Consider the following 21,072-nt stretch of genomic DNA (forward strand, 5'->3'; position numbering starts at 1 on the left):
TAAACAAAAACAATGCTAACATGGCAACATAATGTTCGACATTAACAAAAATTGAAGTTCGCACAACTATATTATATACCATAGCCGTCACATGTGCCAAATTTCAAGTCAAATGCTCAAAAGCTGATGGAGTAACCTGAAATAATTTTATCCCATGATTTTCATTCAAAATATGCTGCTACCATGGCAACACATTATTCAACAATGATGAAATATTAAGTTTGTACATCTACATACAAAAGCGGTCACATGTGCCAAATTTCAAGCTACGTGTGTGTATATATCAACACTCAAAGACAAAGGTAATTAGCTGAATCTACAATATTTTAGTGTGCTTTTTAGTGAAAAAATACCGTTACCATGGCAATGCATTGTTTAACAATGATGAAAGATTGAGCTTGCACACCTTTGTACTATAGCGGTCAAATGTGACAAATTTCAAGCTAAATACTAAAAGACTGAGGGAGTCAGCTGAATCTGCATTATTTTTGTATGATTTTCATTAAGAATATGCTGGTACACGTACCATGGCAACACATTACCCAACAATGACGAAAGATTAAGTTTGCACATCTATGTACCATAGCGATCACAAGTACCAAATTTCAAGCTAAGTGCTCAAAGACCTAAGGAGACATCTGATCCACATTATTTTTGTATGATTTTTCATTCAAAATACGCTGTTATCATAGCAACGCATGGTTCAACAATGACGAAAGATTACGTTTGCACATTTACATACCATAGCAGTCACATGTGTCAAATTTCAAGTCATATGCTCAAAGACCGAGGGAGTTAGCAGAATCCATAATATTTTCGTATTCTTTTTAGTGAAAAATGCTGCTACCATGGAAATGCATTGTTCAACATCAGCAGAAGATGTGTTCTGCACATCTGCATACTGTAGTGGTCACATGTGCCAAAATTCAAGTCAATTGCTCAAAAACTCAGGGAGTTATAGGTCGATCAACCCACAGTTTTTTTTATGATTGGTATAAAAAACTGATGTTGCCATGGCAACAGATTTATTCACAAACAAACAAGAGTCTCCAGCACAACTACACATTACATTGATCATATATCCAAAATTTCAACCGACCGTCTGACACTGACCACATACCTGACCGGCCGACCACCTGACCTCAGAGTGATTCCTAGGGATATATACCCCTATACACACATTGTGTGGGTGGACGTACAATTACATCAGAGATAAAGAGGGACAAGATCACTACCAGGGTATTTCTTTGCCCATATAGTAACAAGCTTACCTGGAATAGCTGTTATTGCTATAGCTTACTTCCATTAGTTCTCTTTTGCAAACATATATTTGTTTTCTGCCTGCAATTCTCAAAGGAAAACCTGTCAGCATCTCCTTGGGCACTGCCTCGCAAGAAACTTCAGCACAGCTTGTTATGTATTCAATATGCAGGCTTTTGATGACACAATGTAGACCTCTCCATCATGTGCCAAGTCCTCACTCACATTGTTAGCTATTTTCAGTTTCTCTTTACATTTTCCACCTCCAGGAAAGTAATTACTGGCACAATTTATTATGATTTCGCTATGCAGGCTTTAGATGACACTATGTGGGTTAATATCTCTATCAGGGATACATGTGTCAATACCTCACTTATCTCTAATTCTGTTTTTAGTTTCTCTGTACATGTCACCATCTTATCTACATACATGGATTCATCTGAATTTTACTTCACTTTCCTTGTGGAGTACAAGATGACAAGCCTGTGACCTATGCTGCCTGTCAGACTTTGATGGAAATATATCAAGAGGGCACATTGATGAGATGCCTGCTTCCAGTTGGTCAGTGTTCTCATCTTTGGTGGGTTTCAGCATTTGGATGATCTGAAAATAGATTTAATGGCTTTGAAGTTAAGTCTGGCAGGGCTGTGGAATTAATGGCTGTGAAATAAGATATATGTATCAACTACATACCTAACCAGTACATTTTTCTGCGCAATTTATTAACAAAAAAAAACAACACCTTACTTTTTCATAAGAAGTTGCAGGTTGTGGTATGTATGTCCAGAAAACTCATCAGATTAGCTCTGAACATTTCGTTCAGTGTTTAAGACTTATTTGATGTAAGTGATCCTCTAATGGTAGTCACACCATCAGAGTTTCTAAGTAGCATTCCATCACTGACATCAATAAAATGGCTCTATTCCTGAAAATAAAAATGAATTACTTTGTCCCTAACTCTTTTATGTTATATACATTCATGACTGCATTCTTGTTTTAAGTTTATGTAGATGTACATGTACAAAACAAAATGTTATGTTTTTTACTTACTCATACACTGTAGCTTCTCAAGGTGATAACTTGGTCAAGCATTTCATCACAAGTCTTCATTCTGTCCAGGTATGTCATGACCGCACCTCCCTGGTCTCTCCAAGGAAGTTCTTCAAAGAGACATGCTCTCCAGTCAAGAGCATTTCCTGAGTGTGCAGATCATCCACTTTCAGGTCATCCATTACCATCTGAGGGGGAAGAGTAGACCACAGACAACTTCTGTTATACAATGTATGATAAGTCTTTATACAGATTAGTTTGCATTCACTGGCAGGATTATGAATAGATGATATGTGTGTTACTTAAATAGTTCAATTTAACTAACACACATAGTTCAGGGATTCAATAACTGTCATCACACACTAATGATTGATGATAGGAGGCATTTGATAGAATGAAATTTCGCATCACATGCTATAAAAGAAAACTGACTGACAATTTGTGATGCCCACAGAAAAAGAAAAGCATGTTTGAATAAAGTTGCACAATATACAGTGTAGGTGGGTGTCATCTTCTTCTCCACATCTCAACTTCAGGCTTTAAAGGGTGTGTACAGTTCTGGTTGAGGTGAGGATTTAGTTTTTAACGTTTTGCGAGATATTCAGAAACCACTCTATGAGATGTCAAAGAGCATGCGATTCTAAGGGGTATCAAAAGTTTATTTGACGAAAATCGGTTTTGAAATGGCTGAGATATCCAAAAACAAGGTGAAACAAAGAGATCCTAATAAAAGGCATGGCCTGTCACCTTTTATTATTAGTGCTTTTTTGAATATCTCAGTCATTTGAACACCAATTTTCATCAAATAAGCATTGAATCCTTCTTAAAATGACATGCTCTTTCATATTTCAAAAGAGGTTTCTCATTATCTCACTTAGGAATGTTCAAAACATGAATCCCTACCTCAACCAATACTGTACAGTCCCATTAACACATTTGTATTTAAGTCCACAATGTAGGTACATGCATCCATCTCATCTTCCTAATGATATCTAAGACACAGAAATTCATTGCTTGAATGATGTCGAAAAATGCTCTGACCCAAGGGTTGGCAAAGTATTTTTTCATTTTTAAAGATTATTACTTCAGCTCATTTAGTGGTGACCACTGTTCAAATGAATATGTTATGTTATGTAATGTTATGTTATGTCATGTTATGTTGTGTTATGTCATTTTATGTCATTTTGACCTAAAAACGAAACCACAAACATTCAACCACATGACCATTATGTCAAAAGTTCCTTAGAGTTATACAGGTAGCCTACCCCTACACATTTTGTCATACTGGTACTACTTTAAACTCCTGCCCCCTATCCTAGTTAGCTATAGCATGGACATTAATTTTGTTAAATTCACTGACTGTTCATGGCAAAAGTTCCTCAGAACATACACTGTATAATAATATCGGCCCTCCCCCTAATAAAAAAACCCACACATTTTAATATTTTGTCACACCAATACCACTCTATACAGTTCTCTAACCTCGTAGCTAATGTACAGATGCAGGCTTTCAGCACCAGTGCACTTGCTATTGTAAACATGACTGTGTGCATTATACTACCTGTATGCCTCTGTGTGTAACATGATAAGCTAACAAGGGTATGGCATAGTAGTGAAGAGCAGTTTGGCAAAATTTGTCGTGGGTGAATTTTTTTCGCTGTTGCGTACTTGCGAGATCATGGAAATTCCTAGATTCTATTTTCCCCCCATTTTCCTCACTTTGATATAAACGGATCTGTTCCTGTTACTGATCTGAAGCTGCCACGGAATATCATCGTCTTAACCACGGGGCACTCCTTGTACACAGACTTATATATGCTTCATGTTCAGGCTGGTCGCAATTAATCAAGTACTAAGCAGAACCTACTTACAATGTATGCACATTTGCTGGCATTATAATATACTGTAGGGGGCCTAGTCATGTACAGATTCTTTTTATTAAATTATAGGACACACACCAGTACTGACTACTACAAATGTAGACTAATGATTGTATCCATGGTAATGTTTAGTACCGGTATCTTTAAGAATGAGACGTCACTAGACAGTAGCCCGATCAGAAGCCGTGCGCCAGCAGCTACACTTGTGTGTACACAGTGTCAGGGCTGTGCATAGACACTAAAGCTTTAGTAACGTATCACCCGTACACACGGTACTAGAATGTAGCTTTTGAATACGATTAGTCGATTGCCCATCACATGACATTTAGTAACAGTAAAACTTTAAAAAGTTCCATCGCTCGCTCTGGCTATCAGCCGTGCATCTTTGTTTGAGCAAAAATGGATGGCCCACTGATGGCTGATGTCACCATTTTCCATCGACTTCTGTGTTAAACTCACAATTGACTCGAAGTTTTTGTTCCATTGCACAGCTCTGATGTCACAATTAAGTTATAAACAAGCATTTCCCGTGTGTAATTACGTACAAGCGCGCTCATAAACAAGCACTAGCTCGTAGATCTTTTGTCCCTCATTTTTTTACACGACTTCAACCGATCAGCTTCGTGTACAAAGATACAGTACACGGTGACTGCAGCTGTGCAGCTGCTCATCTTTCATGGAAAATGGTTGCCATTTCTGTGTAAATTCAAGAATCTACGTGTGGACCACATCTGTTGACGTTTGATGTGTTGTACGTTAAACAAAAAGATCTATCCCTCTTGTATAATCTTTACTCATGCAATGGAACAAGAATTTGCACTCAGTGAAACTGAAAGATGAGGCGCGCACCCATTGCAACTTGGCTTCGCCTCGTCAAATAGAGCGCCTCTGTCTTTCACCTCGTGCGAAATCTTGTATCGCACTCATGACCATTCACTATTTATGTAGAGAGTGGTTCTACATGTATTCTACTAATGTTAGACAGTGATACAAATTAAATAAACTAGACGTAACGTTAGTATTATGCCTGAAGAGTCTGCAAACTGGGACGATTGCAATTAGATCTAAATTTAATGTAATTTCACCAATTTATAGCTGAATACCAGTAGAGTGGGTCTACTGACAACTATTATTTTACTGTTATATTTTGAAAGTTTGTATATTAGATCTAAGCTAATTAGCTTATACCAATCGAGTATTATGGGGCTTCAATTCCCTGTTCCTTGACTTTGACAAGACAAGTAAAGTTGGGGGATTCTGGCTAGCCAGATCGTTATCGGCCTACACCATGCACCAACACTCGGCAACAGTACAGGAAAAGCTATGATTGGTATTGACCGAAAGATCGGTCTGTATCTGTCCGTCGGGGAATGTTCCGCGGAGACTGCGTCTGGCTTCACGGATCCCCTCCGTATAACGGAGGACAGCGTTAATGGCAAAATATAAAAGAGTCCTCCGGACAGACGGATCTTTCTGTCTATGATTGGTACTAACATTGTCATTACAGTCTACACGTAACAACATTCATCCACCATAATATCGGTGTGCAGTGAAAGCGGATTCATACCTGTGAAATACTCCTTTCTCACGTTTTTCGTCAACATAACGACACGTACAGTTGATGAATTAGCAGCTAATATGAATTCCTCCTTCCGTCGAGTGTTGTTGCGTCCTTCCGTCGACTGTCGAACAGATTCGTCTAGTTACGTACATTCGACGTGAATACCATACCCCTCAGGACAGTAAAAAGAAATTCGCGATAAATATGGGAGGATTTCGCAATAAGTTGTGAAGTATTTGTGAAAAAATTGTGAAATATTTGTGAATATTTTGCGAATCTATTGCGAAAGAATTGTGAAATATTTGTGAATCTTGTGCAAAGAGGAATTTTGTGAAATAATTGTGAATTATTTGTGAACATATTGTGAAATATTTGTGAATTTTTGGTGAACTTTCAGCACACAGTCGTTTTACTTTGGCCCTTAGAAGCCACCATACTATTCACAGTCCACTGCAAGATCGCGATGTGGTCTGCATCCACCGAATAGGGACAAGGAAGGAGTGCGCTGTCGCCTGCTTGCGCGATGTGCATGGACCCATATACAGGGGGGAAATTACCTCCTGCATGCAAATTAAGCAGACATACATATATTCTATTCATGAAAAGGGTATATGTTGACTTTTCGCTGCCCTGACAAACTAGGAAATTGCCTAATCAAAAACACACACACACACACACAAAAAAAAAACCCGTTGGTAACAACATTTACAGCAAAATTAACAATAATATTAATAATGGTAATAACGATGATGATAATAATGATAATAATAATAATCATGATAATCACATTAATACACTGTATCATGATAACGGTAAAATAACAACGATAAAAACATTTTATTCATTAATAATGATCAACAATCGTAAATATCATAAAAGGAGTGAGTACCTTTTAGAAGGTGAGAGCTTGGTGAATAAAGACATAAAACACTTCATACTTTTTTGTTTGGACATAATATTATAGTTTTACAGTTTTTTTTCTAGGAACTAAAAATGTCGCTGTGGCGACTGGTATGCCTCCGCCAAAATGCATGGCTCTCCCAATAGGTCTATATTTTTACATTTTGACAATGTGTGACGACAGTTTCACATAATTGGCAAAATATCAAAATGTCATGTTGGTCACAATTTGTTGAATGTTCACTTTCCTTGAACTATATATAATTTTAATTGAATGAGTGGCTATATTTTCTACGAGAGCATGTATTTTGGAGATTCGAGGATTTTCACACAACTTTTGACCCTTTCATAGGTTTATGCATTGAGTAATAATGCCTCCGCCACGAAGTGGTGCCGGAGGCATTATGTTTTCGGGTTGACTGTCCGTCCGTCCGTACGTCCGTCCGTACGTCCGTACGTACGTACGTCCGTCCGCATTCGTTTACACGATAACTTGAGTAATGTGGACTGGAATTTTATCAAACTTGGTCCAAGTATAAAGTATGATGGGGCAATTACTTGATTAGATTTTGGGTGAAATCGGTCCAAGGTCCAAGGTCCAAGGTCAAGGTGAAATCATGAAACCGTATCCGTTTACGTGATAACTCAAGACTGGATTAAGCAAATTTCACCGAACTTTGTGCAAGGATGCTGTATGATGGGACAATTACTTGATTAGTTTTTTAGGGAAATCGGACAGAGGTCAAAGGTCAAAGATCAAGGTCGAATCCTAAAATTTATCTGTTTACGTGATAACTAAAAACTGGATGAAGTAGTTTTCACCAAACTTGGTCCAAGGATGATGTATGATGGGGCAATTAGTTGAGTAGAATTTAGTTACATTGCAAAAGGTCGAAGGTCAAAAGATCAAGTTCAAATGCTAAAAATGTTGCTATTTCCCCCATATCAATGCAATGCCCGAAGGTATTTTCTTCAAACTTAGTGTAGACATGTACTACTGCATAAAGATTCTCCAGTGAGAGTTTCATGTCATAAGGTCAAAGGTCAAAAGGTCAAAGGTTAGGTGAAAATGTTACAATTTCACTTTTCTCGCAAATGGTTCAATGTATCTTCAGGGAACTTGGTACATATGCATGTACTGACTAGCAGGGATTATCTAGGGAATTTAGGGTCATTGGTCAATAGTCAGGGGTCAAAGGTCAAGGTCAACTCCTCAAAATTTTACTATTTCCCTCATACCCTAGTATTTTTTATGCAATGCTTGCATATTTGTTTTAAAACTTAATATATATATGTACATGTATTACCTAATGGAGATTCTCTGGGAAATTTACAGCCAGAAGGTCAAAGGTCAAAGGTCAAAGGCCAGGTTTAAATGCAAAAAGATCTATATTGTACTGTAATTACACTCTTTCTTCACACCTTGAAATATACACAATGCATAAACTTATAAAAGGGTCGGTCAGAAGTCAAGGAAAAACCCTCAATTCCCCAAATACGCGTACCTGCACTCTTAGGCTATTATAGCAAACCTAGTTCAAGGAAAGTGAACATTCAAGATATTTCTGACAAACCTGTCATTTCAGTATTTTGCCAGTTATGTGAAACTGTCATCACACATTGTGAAGACATTGTACTATACACCTATGGGAGAATCATGCATTATGGCGGAGGCATCAGTCGCCATAGCGACATTTCTAGTTTTCAAGTTATGGAGAAAATGTGTAATTTGAGTATTAACTACAGTCAATTGAATATTGTGAAAATGAGAAGCATAAAGGAGAAAAATCACTCACTGTGCGACGTGAATACATAAGAAATCAATAACAATGGACACGTACTTGTACTTAGAGCAATCTAATAAGAAATAAGCATCGTGAATAAATAATTAACCCTTTAGCAACATTTTACTGATTTCCTACAAAATGGTTCATTGCTCCCTGGCATATACAGCAATATTGCTCTCATTTCGACAACTTTCCAAATTATGCAAATTGATCACTGCATGTTCATTTTTGTCTATTACAAGTTGTGTTCATTTAAAAGCCGATTAAGACTTTACCAAGAGACTCGTGTGTCACAGACATAATTTTAACACACTTTTGTTGACCTTTGACCTTTTGCAAACTACGTAATTACATTTTCTATATGAAAACAATAGATATAGCAAAGCATGGATCTATAAAAAAGCGGACGGGCGGTTTCGGGAGTAATCTGACGGGCGGTTTCGGGCGGTTCAATTACTACGGACAGGAAAAGAGGAAGAAACAGGGCATTGCAATAACATATAGGAATCGAGAGTCGGAAATTAAATGAAACTTCTGCAGACAAGGCCATGCGTGCATGGCATGTAATATGTGTGTACCAAAATCCGCTAAGGAAGTTCTCTCAGGGGAAGAGAAAATACCTTTAGAGTATAGTGGCAATGCTCTTGACGTTTTGAATTTATTGTGAACAAAAGAAAATCTGAAACAACTTATACGAGTGGACTTTGGAACTAAAAGAATACGAAGCTGTAACAACTGTATGGAGAGAGTGTGTCGGGTTCATTCATTATTTCATGAACTTTAGGAGGGTTTGTTTTACAAAAGAGAGGAAATTGAAGAAAGATCTGAATTCATCAGCGGCTGAGAGACCATCCTCGGTCCATACCTGACTATAAACATTGTCTTCTGCAAGATTGCCATATAAGTACATCGTATATATACATAACAAAGTCATCGCAACCAGGAAATGTAAGAGAAACACATACTTGTACAAAAAAAGAAGTATGATATAAAGAAAACATAATTCAGAAACTTTTGTGACGATGAATATCATCATCTCAATATTTGCATAATGTAATTGACACCAGTGCAATGAACATGTTTTCAAAATAATGCAATATGATCAAAATGTCTGAAATATGTATATCGCATGACTGCAATTCTTAGGTTTTCAACTTATAGTACGTTTTGTTTCTGTCACAGTCTGTTTTGTGAATGCTGAGACACGAAATATGACGGATGAGAGAAATATTATCAAGAATAGAGCAACAAAATGACAACTCAGGTGTGCCAGGGAAGTGAATAAAATACTGGATGTGTTAAAAACAGAAAATGAACGATGTCTCTGAAATATACAAATCATTCTTTGCCTCTTATGTCGTTAAACTTGTTTTCCAAAAGTGTCCGAGGGGCCTGGAGAGCTAGAGTGTTCTGTTGATATACAATTGACTGAATGTTTACACTGAAAGTGATACTACGAGACATTCTATTTACTATAGTATTCCGAGTATTGCACGATGGTCGTGGGCACACACTTTAACAAAAAGAGTCAAGAAAATTTACTATTAGCACAATATCCACCGCCATTATAAAGAGCAACAAGCGACAAGACTTACTCTGAAACTTGAAAATATGAAACTTATGATTTTTTTTTTCTGTACAAATGTTTTCACAGAGAAATCAGTGTTCTTGGTGTAAGTTTATCGTTGAGCGTGTTTGACCTTTGAACTTTGACTTCATGATCCCAATATGAAAAGGCAAAGGAGTATACAACTCATGATTCCTAAGATTAAACTACCTGTTGCCGTCTTTATGCATGCCCCCCATCACATCTCACTCTTGCAACAAGAGCATAATCTGTGCGTTGATATGATAATGAAAACAAAACACAACAAAAACACAACACAACACCACACAATACAACACAACACAACACAACACAACACAAGAGACTCGGAAGATATCTCGCTCACCCGAGTTATTATGTGGCAAGTTAATATTTTTGCAGACTATGATAAAGCCCAAGAAAAAAAAAACACAAAGCAAACTTTGGGAATTCTCTATAATATATAGGGGCATGGTGTCCATTTAAGTGAGGAAGATTATACCTGTCGAGTGCGTAGAAAATGTGACCACCAAACATACAGACTGTGATCTATTAAAGTTGGGGCTCAATTTGTAACATTATATGATCTTTTTATTTTTCGCAAAAAGCATTTTCAAATGCTCACCAAATCAGAATGTATATATATATATATATATATATATATATATATATGTTATATATATATCTATATATATATATATATGTTATATATATATATATATATATATATATATATATATATAAAAACTTCATATTTGTTCAAATAGGTCCATGACCCACTTTGGGGGGGGGGGGGCATCCTCTAGATTAGAGATTTTCTTTTGTAGAACCCGAAATACTAGTAGGCCTACTCCGAGAAAATACAATGCTACAATGTTAGTGAGTGTACTTTCAAGGTTGTAGGCCCCTATATCGGAGCCAAATTTTGGGCCAGTTTCACATTTTCATATTCCCTTTGAAAATGCGTGGTTTGATGAAAGCCGATCATCTGTTCTTGAGTTTTATTTAATTTTTTTGGTTTAGATTAAACTTATTTATGTCCTTCATGACCCCCTAAGACTGTTGACTTCATTTACCCCTCCCCCCCTAATTTAAATTATTTTTTTCTTTCTCTCTACATGATGAAAACATCTTTCAAGTTTGGTTAAAAAAAATCCACTCAACTGTTATTTAGCTATTGGGACCTTTATGAACCCTATAACCCTCATCATGACACCCCAAAGAGATTGCACTTCATAAGCACACCCTTCAAGTTTGTTATAAAAAAAGGAAAAGCAAAGGATCATCCGTTCTTGGGTTCTTGTCCCTATGACCCCTGTGACCTTTGATTTCATTTCATGCGGATATACCCATCTACGAATTAAATACAGGAGTAACTTTTTGACAGACCATGTATTTTTTTTTTGGGGGGGGGGGTGGTGGTGGTTGTTTGCTGTTTGCTGTTTACAGGCTTTTGATTTAAAATTGTGACATATTCGACGCCCAAAAGCATTGAAATTCCATATGTGGGAATACTTCTATTTTACCTCATTGTGAACACATCATGCAAATTTTGTGAGAATTTGTTTACCCATTCTTGAGTTATCTTGTACATAAACAGACATACAGACTAACATAAGAATTGAAAACATAACCTCCGCCAGCCGTAGGTTTCGGAGGTTGTGATCATGGGCACAACAGGTTGAAACGAACAAAGTTAGAGATAGATATTATTGGTGGTCAGTCTCAGTTCATTATAAAAACATAGATTTATTGAAGCTGTAAGACAACCACTGTATAGTTGAATGTTAAATAACGAATAATGAATCTTCGGAATAACTCCTCAAATGCTGGTTATAAACCCTATTTCATGTTCGGATTAATGAACATTTATATCTTATAGTATGTGCATGTGCATTTCGGAATAACGAACCTTTATATCATTTTGGAATACTATATGAGGTAATAGAATTTAACGAAAAGCTCTCTTCGGTGTAACATGCACAGCGAACGCAGAGCGAAACTTGAAGCGTTCGCCCATGCTATATACTATGCCATGTTATGTAAAATGTTTGTTATGCTTTAGTATCAAAGGCCTAAATGTAATTACGTAAGCCATCCGCATTTCGTTACAACTTAACACTTTCTTTGGTATTGTTTGTTTGTTTGTTTGTTTTGCTCTCAAAGGTGCTCGGAAGTGACGTCATTATAACGAATATGTCGCGCTTTTTTCATTTTGATTTTTTTTTCTTTCTGGGTCATTTTTATTCGTCGCAGGGCTTATGTACATTCTTTGACTGAAAGATCGGTCTCCATCTGGTCGTCGGGGATATGTTCCGCGGAGACTGCGTCTGGCTTCACGGATCCCATACGGAGGAGAGCGATAACGTAAAAAACAAAACACAATAAGAATAAAAGACTCCTCCGGACAGACGGATCTTTCTATCTAGTACATTGCAGGCTTACTGAAGCGCGGGTTTGAATTATTTATTATCTTCATCAATCACGATGATAATCATGGTAACGATGTGCTGTATGAATCGGCAAGAAACGGACTAAACATTTTCGTGAAATCCACAGGTTGCATTGCGTGTATTATACGAACGAGTACAATAGGCTCCCTCCATACCCAATTATACTCTGAGAGATGCATTGAATGCGAAGCAAAACAAAAAAAAACACAACAACAACAACAACAACAACAACAACAACAACCCCGCAGCTTACCTCCCTGGCATAACGTATAGACTTATATCTTACCTTGCACACCGCAATAGATGAAGAGAAAACACAGCAGGAAAGCTATTGCATCCATATCTGAGACATTTGTCTCAACAGTGGGCGTAGTGCATGTATCACCTCCCAGGACGGGTAGTATCAAGAATCTACTCTTTCACATCTCGCTGTCTTGAGGACAGACCGTAGACGGCATTACTGCTCCTGGAGGTCCCCACCTTATTCATTTTTATATGGATTCTGTTTTTCTCCCCCTTTCTTCTCCTGTGTCGAAATCCTTATGGTGGGAATTCCCACTGGCTGATACGTACGCGTACATGGCGTGATTCACAAGTACCGTGAGTGCTGTGCGAAAAATATCGGTTCGCCTAGCCTCATCACGTGCTTTGTTAAAGCATGGAGGTAGTATTCTACCTCCATGGTTAAAGCCATAGTAAGCTACTATTACTAGTACTGTGGAGTGGGTGCTTATTATTTACTGCTGCAATCCGTACGCTACTGTTGTTATTAAAAACTGGCTAGTAGGCATATACAACGAAGGCACGAACGTGCGTCAATGTTATGTTTCTGACATGCATAATAATTTTGGGCATAACAAAACAGTATAAAAGTTGAGAAGAGAACAGCACAAGTTTACTATATGGTTGCCATGAAGACGTACGTTCACATGATTGTTATGGACACGAGTAAAGGGTTTTTAAGTATACAATGTACAATAACAATAAGTGAATTCTAAAGGGACGACAGCAGTTTTAGGACGTAGGGCATACAGAGTCTTTTGTTCGTTTTCATGCAGATTATCATCTGCATATCAAAAAAGAAACAACAAAATATCTCATATTATATTTGTCTGCAGATTAATATTATATTAGTTTAAGTATAGTAGAAGTTTTTGAGTATGGCAAAAGATTAACCTCAACTGCTGTTTGCCTACTTTTTACCAGAGTAACTACTACTATTGACTTTCCAAATTGCAAGGTCTTGATGAAATCCCCTTCACACACACACACACACACAAACACACTTACATTCGTACATACATACATACATACATACAAAGACATTGGATGAGTAGACACACGTCAGCAGGAGGGAAACCCAATACTTTCAGATGAAGTTTCTCTCAATCAAATGCTTAACAAATTTGACATATTCAAATTTTAAAATTGAATCAAATTTGAGCTAAATCGGACATGGAATTAGGAAGCTACAGCTCTTTCAATAAATGAAACGTAGAGGGCGACAAATTAACTCAGGGTGGAACTTTCAAAATGCATTCATTCGTGCCATATCTGGATTTCAGAAAAGGAGCTATAACTACGCTCATTGTTGAGAAAAGTTGCTAAATGTGAAATTTTATTAATGTTAAACCTTGGAGACATATCCACAAAGGCGGATACACGTCATAAGTGTCCGCTGCCCTCTACTGACTGCTGAACTTTGCAAACCTGGGATTTCCTTATTCCTTGCCCGATCTTGGCTCAAACTTGCAGTGATTAATTCGAATATATCAAACATTTGAATAAGAATGACTTTACATGAAGGCAGTGGTTCCCTTTAACATACGCGTGTGTTATTGCCCAAGCATTAATCAGCCCTGAATTTGGTTTGTCCACGGGTACACAACGAGGAGATACGGACATTGGACTCAAGCATTTGAAGGACCTTTTAGTGATTTGGTCTTAGAAAAAAAAAACATTCTGATAATCATGCTACTGTGCAGATATTAAATGAGGTGACAGAGTGAACGGAGAACACCTAATTTGATTTTTATGGCTTTACCAAAGACATCCTATAATTAGACAAGACATCTAAGACATTCAAACTTCTAAACGGACGAGGTATGGTATCCTAGGGTAAAGCTATAAGCGAAAACAATATACATAGCATTCCGCCATTCCGAATCCTCTTAAAGGACAAGTTCACCTTCATAGACATGTGGGTTGAGTGAATGCAGCAATATTAGTAGAACACATCAGTGAGAGTTTGAGGAAAATCTGACAATCCGTTCAAAAGTTATAAATTTTTAAAGTTTCTGCTTAGTCATGGCTGGATGAGAAGACTACTGTAGCTTGTGATGTCACATGAGTACAACGGTATAAAGAAAGTATAAAGAAAAGTCACCTTATTTTCACTTTTCTGGCGTAACAAAGGAACACTCGACTTCTCTCTTTCGGAAGGCAAGGGGAATAATATTATCCTTAACATACATCAGTTAAGTCCAAGAAATGTGCACTTTATTCAAAAAGTAAAATGTTGTGAAATTCTCTTTTTATTTTCATTATATCGTTGTACGCGTGTGACATCACACACTGTAGTGGTCTTCTCATCCAGCAGTAATTGCGCAGATACTTTAAAAAAATTCACAACTTTTGAACGGATTGTCGGATTTTCCTCAAACTTTCACTGATGTGTTCTACTAATATTGTTGCATTCACTCAATCCACATGTACATGAAGGTGAACTTGTCCTGTAATCTGACTTTTCTTCTCTACACGAAATTGTAAATTACTAGTCGCTGCTTATCCATATATATTCTTTGCAAATACAAACTCCCCCCATAAAAGTTTTGAAACTCAAACTAATATTTAAAGCATCCCTGTTTCCCAGTATTTTTTTTCATTCAAATATTGCTCAATACATTTCTGCACTGAATGAACATGTGTTACATTTTTGTATGACATATGAAGACTGCAGAAATAACACTTTATTACATCAAACAAACAAATAAACATCAAATCAACGTATACACCGAGATTTGAATTGGTAATCAAGTTTGTCATTTGAACCTCTCGGGGCAATTTAGAAATTAGGATGATTATTATATAGGTTTTCCCGGTCAATTTCATACTTTTGTCATTCAAGTTCCTATTCCGAGCATTCGATTTCACGCATTCCACTCTCGCAGCACTGAATCAGCAATCAAATTCAAAATCCGGTCATTCGAATTCACTATCCGAGCATTCGAATTCACTCTCGAAGCATTCAAATTCACTATCGGAACATTCAAATTCACTATCGGAGCATTCAAATTTAAGAGAGGAGCACGCATTTCATCAAAGAGCATTCAAATTCATGTCAAGCTGGCGACGGAATCTCGTCGGTCATTCAAATTCGTGAATAGGCAACCATGTTCCAAATAACTGCATTCAATTTAAAAGAAGTCCTGAATTTAGTTAGTTTGGGGCCGTGTATGCATGTGTTTCTCACTTGGCTTTGAATATATTGGGATTTATGATGATTATTTATTTTGCAGTAGAGGTCCACCTGTTAATTGACAATTTTGAACCCGCGCTTAGCAAATAGGAATATACAGGCACATTTCCCTGGGATGGGACATAAAATGGAGGTCCCACGTGTAAAAGAGTCACAACTCATGCATGTAAAAGATCCCACTTCATTATTCATAGCAAAGAGCAAAACATCTAACTGGACCCCATATGGAAGACCAGCTTTTGCAGCTGAATATGGGTTATCCAGCCATCTTCTTTGATAGAAAATTAAACAAACAAACAAAAATTAGGCACTGTATAGGCCTACAGACGAGCATAATACGGAGGGTTGGTTGACACTTTCGAGGAGACTGATACATGAGCATTTTATACGTGTTGTCTGTTGTGTATTGCTGTCTTATTGATTTAATTTTGCGGGACTATGTGAGATCATTGTGTGTCAGTTTGTCTTAAATTGATGAATTGTCATTATATGGTTGGTGTTGGGGCGTTGTCAGCATGCAGTATCATCAAGAAATATGATTATTAGTCGTTGTGTTGTTTGGATGCACTGCTGATTGGACATTGTAATTTGACATTCATTGAGATGAAAAACAAAGAATACATGAACAGAGAACAATGTAGAACATGTAAACAATCCTAATTACACAATATGCACGCATTCATTGGTTGTGTTGGCCCTTTTTCCTTTTTTAAAAGTCTCCTCCATTTTCCTCGTTAAATTGATTGCACGAAGTAGGAACTTGATCGCCTAAAAATGAATTTGAACGCTCCAAACAAGCTCATTGGGACTATCACGTGACTATCGTATGAATTTGAATGCACGAGTAGGAAAGTCGGTGCTCGCATTTTGAAATGGAATGCCCAATCGTGAATTTGATTTCACGAAAACGAAATAGAACGCTCATAAATGAAATTGATCGCTCGGATTCTGAATTTGAATGCCCCGATATTTTCGCGTGCGTGCGCTGCGTGAATTTGAATGCACATTAATGAATTTGAGTGATAAAAGTATGAAATTGACCGGGAAAACCTATATTATATACCCACGTCTAGTCTGGTTTCAAGACCCTTTGCCAACTGCACTCCTTTTACAAAATGCGCCCTCCGCGGTGGCGAAGTCACTGCCTTTGTAGTCCACTTCCTGGACTGTTCGAAGCATCCATGCGTGCAGTGCAGGGCTCACACGGGTAAATAATTCCCCATAGAGACGTGTGTTAAAATTCAAATTTCAAAAAATTCTGTAAAATAGCTGGGAGAAATGAGGTGTTTCATCTTCACTAACCTGGATGAGTGAGATATACCCTTTCATCCATCAAATTTCCAGGGTGGGTTCTTCTGCTCAAATTCTGTCCAAGGGTCCGCAAAGCCAGACTACGAGTTTCTGTCACTCAAAAAATCACCTATTTTCCGTACACCTACCCAATGAAATATAGTCCCCTCAAATTCCATCAGAAAAGCTTTCATCTTCCAACCAAAATGCAGTTTGTAGAGGAATTCATACTCAATATCTACAGCTATTCAGTTGTTTGCCAAACTACATCATAGATTTTTTATTATTTTTTTCTTCATTTATTTTGGTATCTTTGGTACGAATTTGTGAAGGGGTCTGGGACATTCCATTTTATTTACAGGTGTGAGCCCTGCACAGAACTCCGTGGTGCAGTTTGCCTACCACGGACGTTGATGGCGTCTGAATTACACAAAATTACCGATTAATTGGTGGAATGTCGCGATTAGTGGACTTTGGCGCGTTGTATTGGGTGCATGCATGGATATGTACAGATGTATGCGTGTGTGAGTGTGGGGAATGCGGACGATTAAAATCGTCCAGTATCTGGACTGTTTCCTTTGCCGGAGACAAGACTATCGAGCTAAACTTGCTACTTCCTTTGTCGTTAGAGAGCGTTAATATTATTGAAAGGAAATTAAAGTAAGCAAGTACGAGCAGACTGTCTGGAAGTTAGACTAACCAACGTCATGAAGTAATAATTGTTTATCTCTCACATGACAGTGCTTTAAGGTAAACATAATCAATGGCTCCAGAACAACGAGCAACTCAAAAAGAGGTTAAGAACATGAAATTACGTTCTAGCAGATATTTCGGGTGCACGTCACGAGCTCGATCGACAACCACGAGTCATACAGCCCACGATCATCTGCCTACGAGTCATTATCCAGTCCATGAGTTATACAGCTCACGAGTTCATACAGCCCACGAGCTGGACACTCAGTTCATAAGCCCCACGAGCTGTACGATCCAGGAGCAATATAGACGGTGGGCAAATAAGGCCCATGAGCTTGACACTGATGGGCAAACAAGGCCCATGAGCCCAAAATATTTATCACGGGGCGTAATGTACGTAGTACTAAAATCAATCGTTTCAATGTCGATTGTCATGCTAAGAATGCTGATAATGCTGATACAATAAAGATACCCCCCCCCCAAAAAAAAAAAAGAACAATCTTAAACATGATGTGAAACAGAACAAAAAGTATGGAGAGAAAAGATAAATGAAAGACTAGACTAATGGCTATGTTAATTGCTGCCCAGGACCTATAGCTTACGATGTTGGTCATGTGAGTGGTATCTTTAATCATTTCCCTGAGCAGTCCACCCCGGGCCTACCGCCCCCCCCCCCCCCTCCCCCCCCTCCCCCCCCCCCCCCCCTTCCCCTCTCTCATCGCGAACCTGCAATGTGTAGCTGCAGTGGGCACTGGGAATACATCAGCACGTTCGGCAGTAATTTATTTATAACAGTCAAGTAAATTGTCACAGGAGGCAGTACATAATCTTCAGTGCACCGTTTATGTAGCCTACATATAGATTACCTGCACTACAAATGCACATTTATCACACACCGGTGTAATGTTATTGATTAGAATATTGCATGCAAGAGCATGCACCACTTGTAGAGTAATAGTGAACATTGATTTAAAGAATATTATTAGATTCTGCATCAAAATAGTGCAATGTTCGTCTTCATCATGTGATTTCATAGATGAATCATTAAATTTTCTGTAATGGTTGAAATTTGCTCATCGACTGATCGATTGCAAGACAATAGCAGGCGTAATTAGATAAAAGATGGCGCACATGTATTCATAGTATGTTTATGGATGGGATTCCCCGTTCAAGAATCGAATGGTTACTGTATTATATGCCTAAGCTGTTATTTACGCGAGGGTTTAATTTTCGCGATTTTCGCAAATTACAGTTGGACCGCGGATTTAACAACACGCGAAAATGTCACCATGCTCCAAGGTGATAGTGCGCTTAAAATTGATATGAAGGCCTCTGTGTCAAATCATGAAACATCTCGGCCGCGAAAATGTCCGTGATATTCGCGAAAATATCTGTTCGCGAAAATAACAGCGTAATATACAGGTAGTTCACGACCTTACGGACTCAATGAATGTCACATGGTTAAAATACGACCCATCATATCTTATTATGAGTACACTATCACCATACAGTAAGACCTACACTATGAAAACATTGTAGGCCTTCTCACATAGGCATGGGATTATTAACAGAACACTGCCTCGTTACACACACTGACACACAGACACACTGTGACAGAAATTTTGTGCATAATAAGCATTATTTATGTACACACATACAGAAAACAAGTGCGCCAGTAATAGTCTTCATAAAGTCTGGTGGCATTCCAAATCTGTTGATTAATTCCTTTTGTGACGTATGTCATACTCACCATCACAACATTGTACCGAAAGCAATATCGCCGCAAGTACCGGTATAGTCCACACAAAACAGTCCAGGCAGTGGACTAGTACCGGTAATGACATTATATCCATGTGCACACGTTTTGTCGCCGAGGATGCAATCATAATCTCCATGTCTCCCGAAATGTGTTTGAAATTACCAATCTCGTGAGTTTGGCACGTAGTGTTGCAAGCACCCGCAGCCGCGGACAAGCGAGTTCTTATATATGCGCAGCCCCCCCCCCCCCCCCCCCCAGTAGGCCCCTTTATTATACGTGCTTGTTGACCAGTCAAAGAGAATAATTGATACCAGACAGACATCCGCCTGTCACACTCAACAACATAATGTCCGACATGTTATTGCGTGAAAAATGATATATTTGTTTTACACGTTCGCTTCTTTTGTTATTGCTGCATTTCGATGCGGAAGTGGGTTGCTGGATTCAATGATTTAGTCTAAGTTTCCAAGCTTGCCTGCTGTAGTAACTTTTGATAAGAGAAAAAAAGATACACCTGTACAATACAGTCGACTGATAAGTCTGGAGATAAGATCGAATGAATCACGGTCAGATTTGGTCTGGTAACGTATTCCATTGAGATATGTTATTTATTTTCCTATTTTGATAATTTCTGTAAGGTTTAAGCCATGTGTGGATACAAAATTAGAAAGCAATAATTTGATTTAGGGTCTATACACTTGAGACTATGCCCCTCCCACAGGTTGTGTATGTCTTGTATAGTCATCTACTGGATTAAAATCAGAGTAACTGATTTTTTTCTCTTCACCCTTGGACATATTCATCATATAGAGTCATTATTTATGAAGGAAAATAAAGATGACATGAAGAAGTGGTTTACGGCTTCTTTAAAAGACGAACAACTTTGCCATCAAGATGAACGAATAAGCCATGCTTAAACAATTAAACGTTCACGTGCCCGCATCAAAATAAACATGCGATGTTTGGAGTCTAGCTCAAGTGCAGTTATGAAGCCATTTTCGTAAAACTGTAAAATATTTGTCCCTATAAACATCTGTAGGTATTTTATTTTGCAAGACACATATGTTAAGAAGAACTCATGAATCACACAGGTTTTGTATACTAGTTGTTCGTCTCTATAGTAACTGTCACTCTTGCGGTGAGCTCTGAACCCATGTTGCATGAAAAGCTGCAATCAACGATGAGTCACGTATCAGCCAATCAGAATGGAGTGTTCACAGATCTATATTTGATTTCTGACTGATGTTTCACCTCAGATTTATGCAGCAGGGCCCCAGAGTGATCATAACATCACAAGTGGATAATCTTACTGCTTTGAGCAAAATATCTTTCCAAACATGGTAGAGAATCCAGGGCGCCCAAACTCTAAGGGGACA

The 21,072-nt window shown here is 38.0% G+C and overlaps 1 long non-coding RNA gene across 1 annotated transcript; it reads right to left on the bottom strand.

Annotated features, from left to right (window-relative positions):
* Nucleotides 1-1,053: 1,053 nt before the first annotated feature.
* LOC139743440 (uncharacterized) lies at nt 1,054-6,158 on the bottom strand. Its single transcript, XR_011711757.1, has 3 exons — nt 5,758-6,158; nt 2,311-2,498; nt 1,054-1,863 (listed from the first exon to the last, which is right to left on the bottom strand). It is a non-coding gene; the product is annotated as an uncharacterized lncRNA (long non-coding RNA).
* Between the last annotated feature and the right edge of the window lie 14,914 nt (nt 6,159-21,072).

Source organism: Diadema antillarum, unplaced genomic scaffold, assembly GCF_040938485.1.
Source record: "Diadema antillarum isolate AM-2024a unplaced genomic scaffold, OU_Dant_1.0 seq00001081_RagTag, whole genome shotgun sequence".
In the NCBI taxonomy this organism is placed as follows: domain Eukaryota; kingdom Metazoa; phylum Echinodermata; class Echinoidea; order Diadematoida; family Diadematidae; genus Diadema; species Diadema antillarum.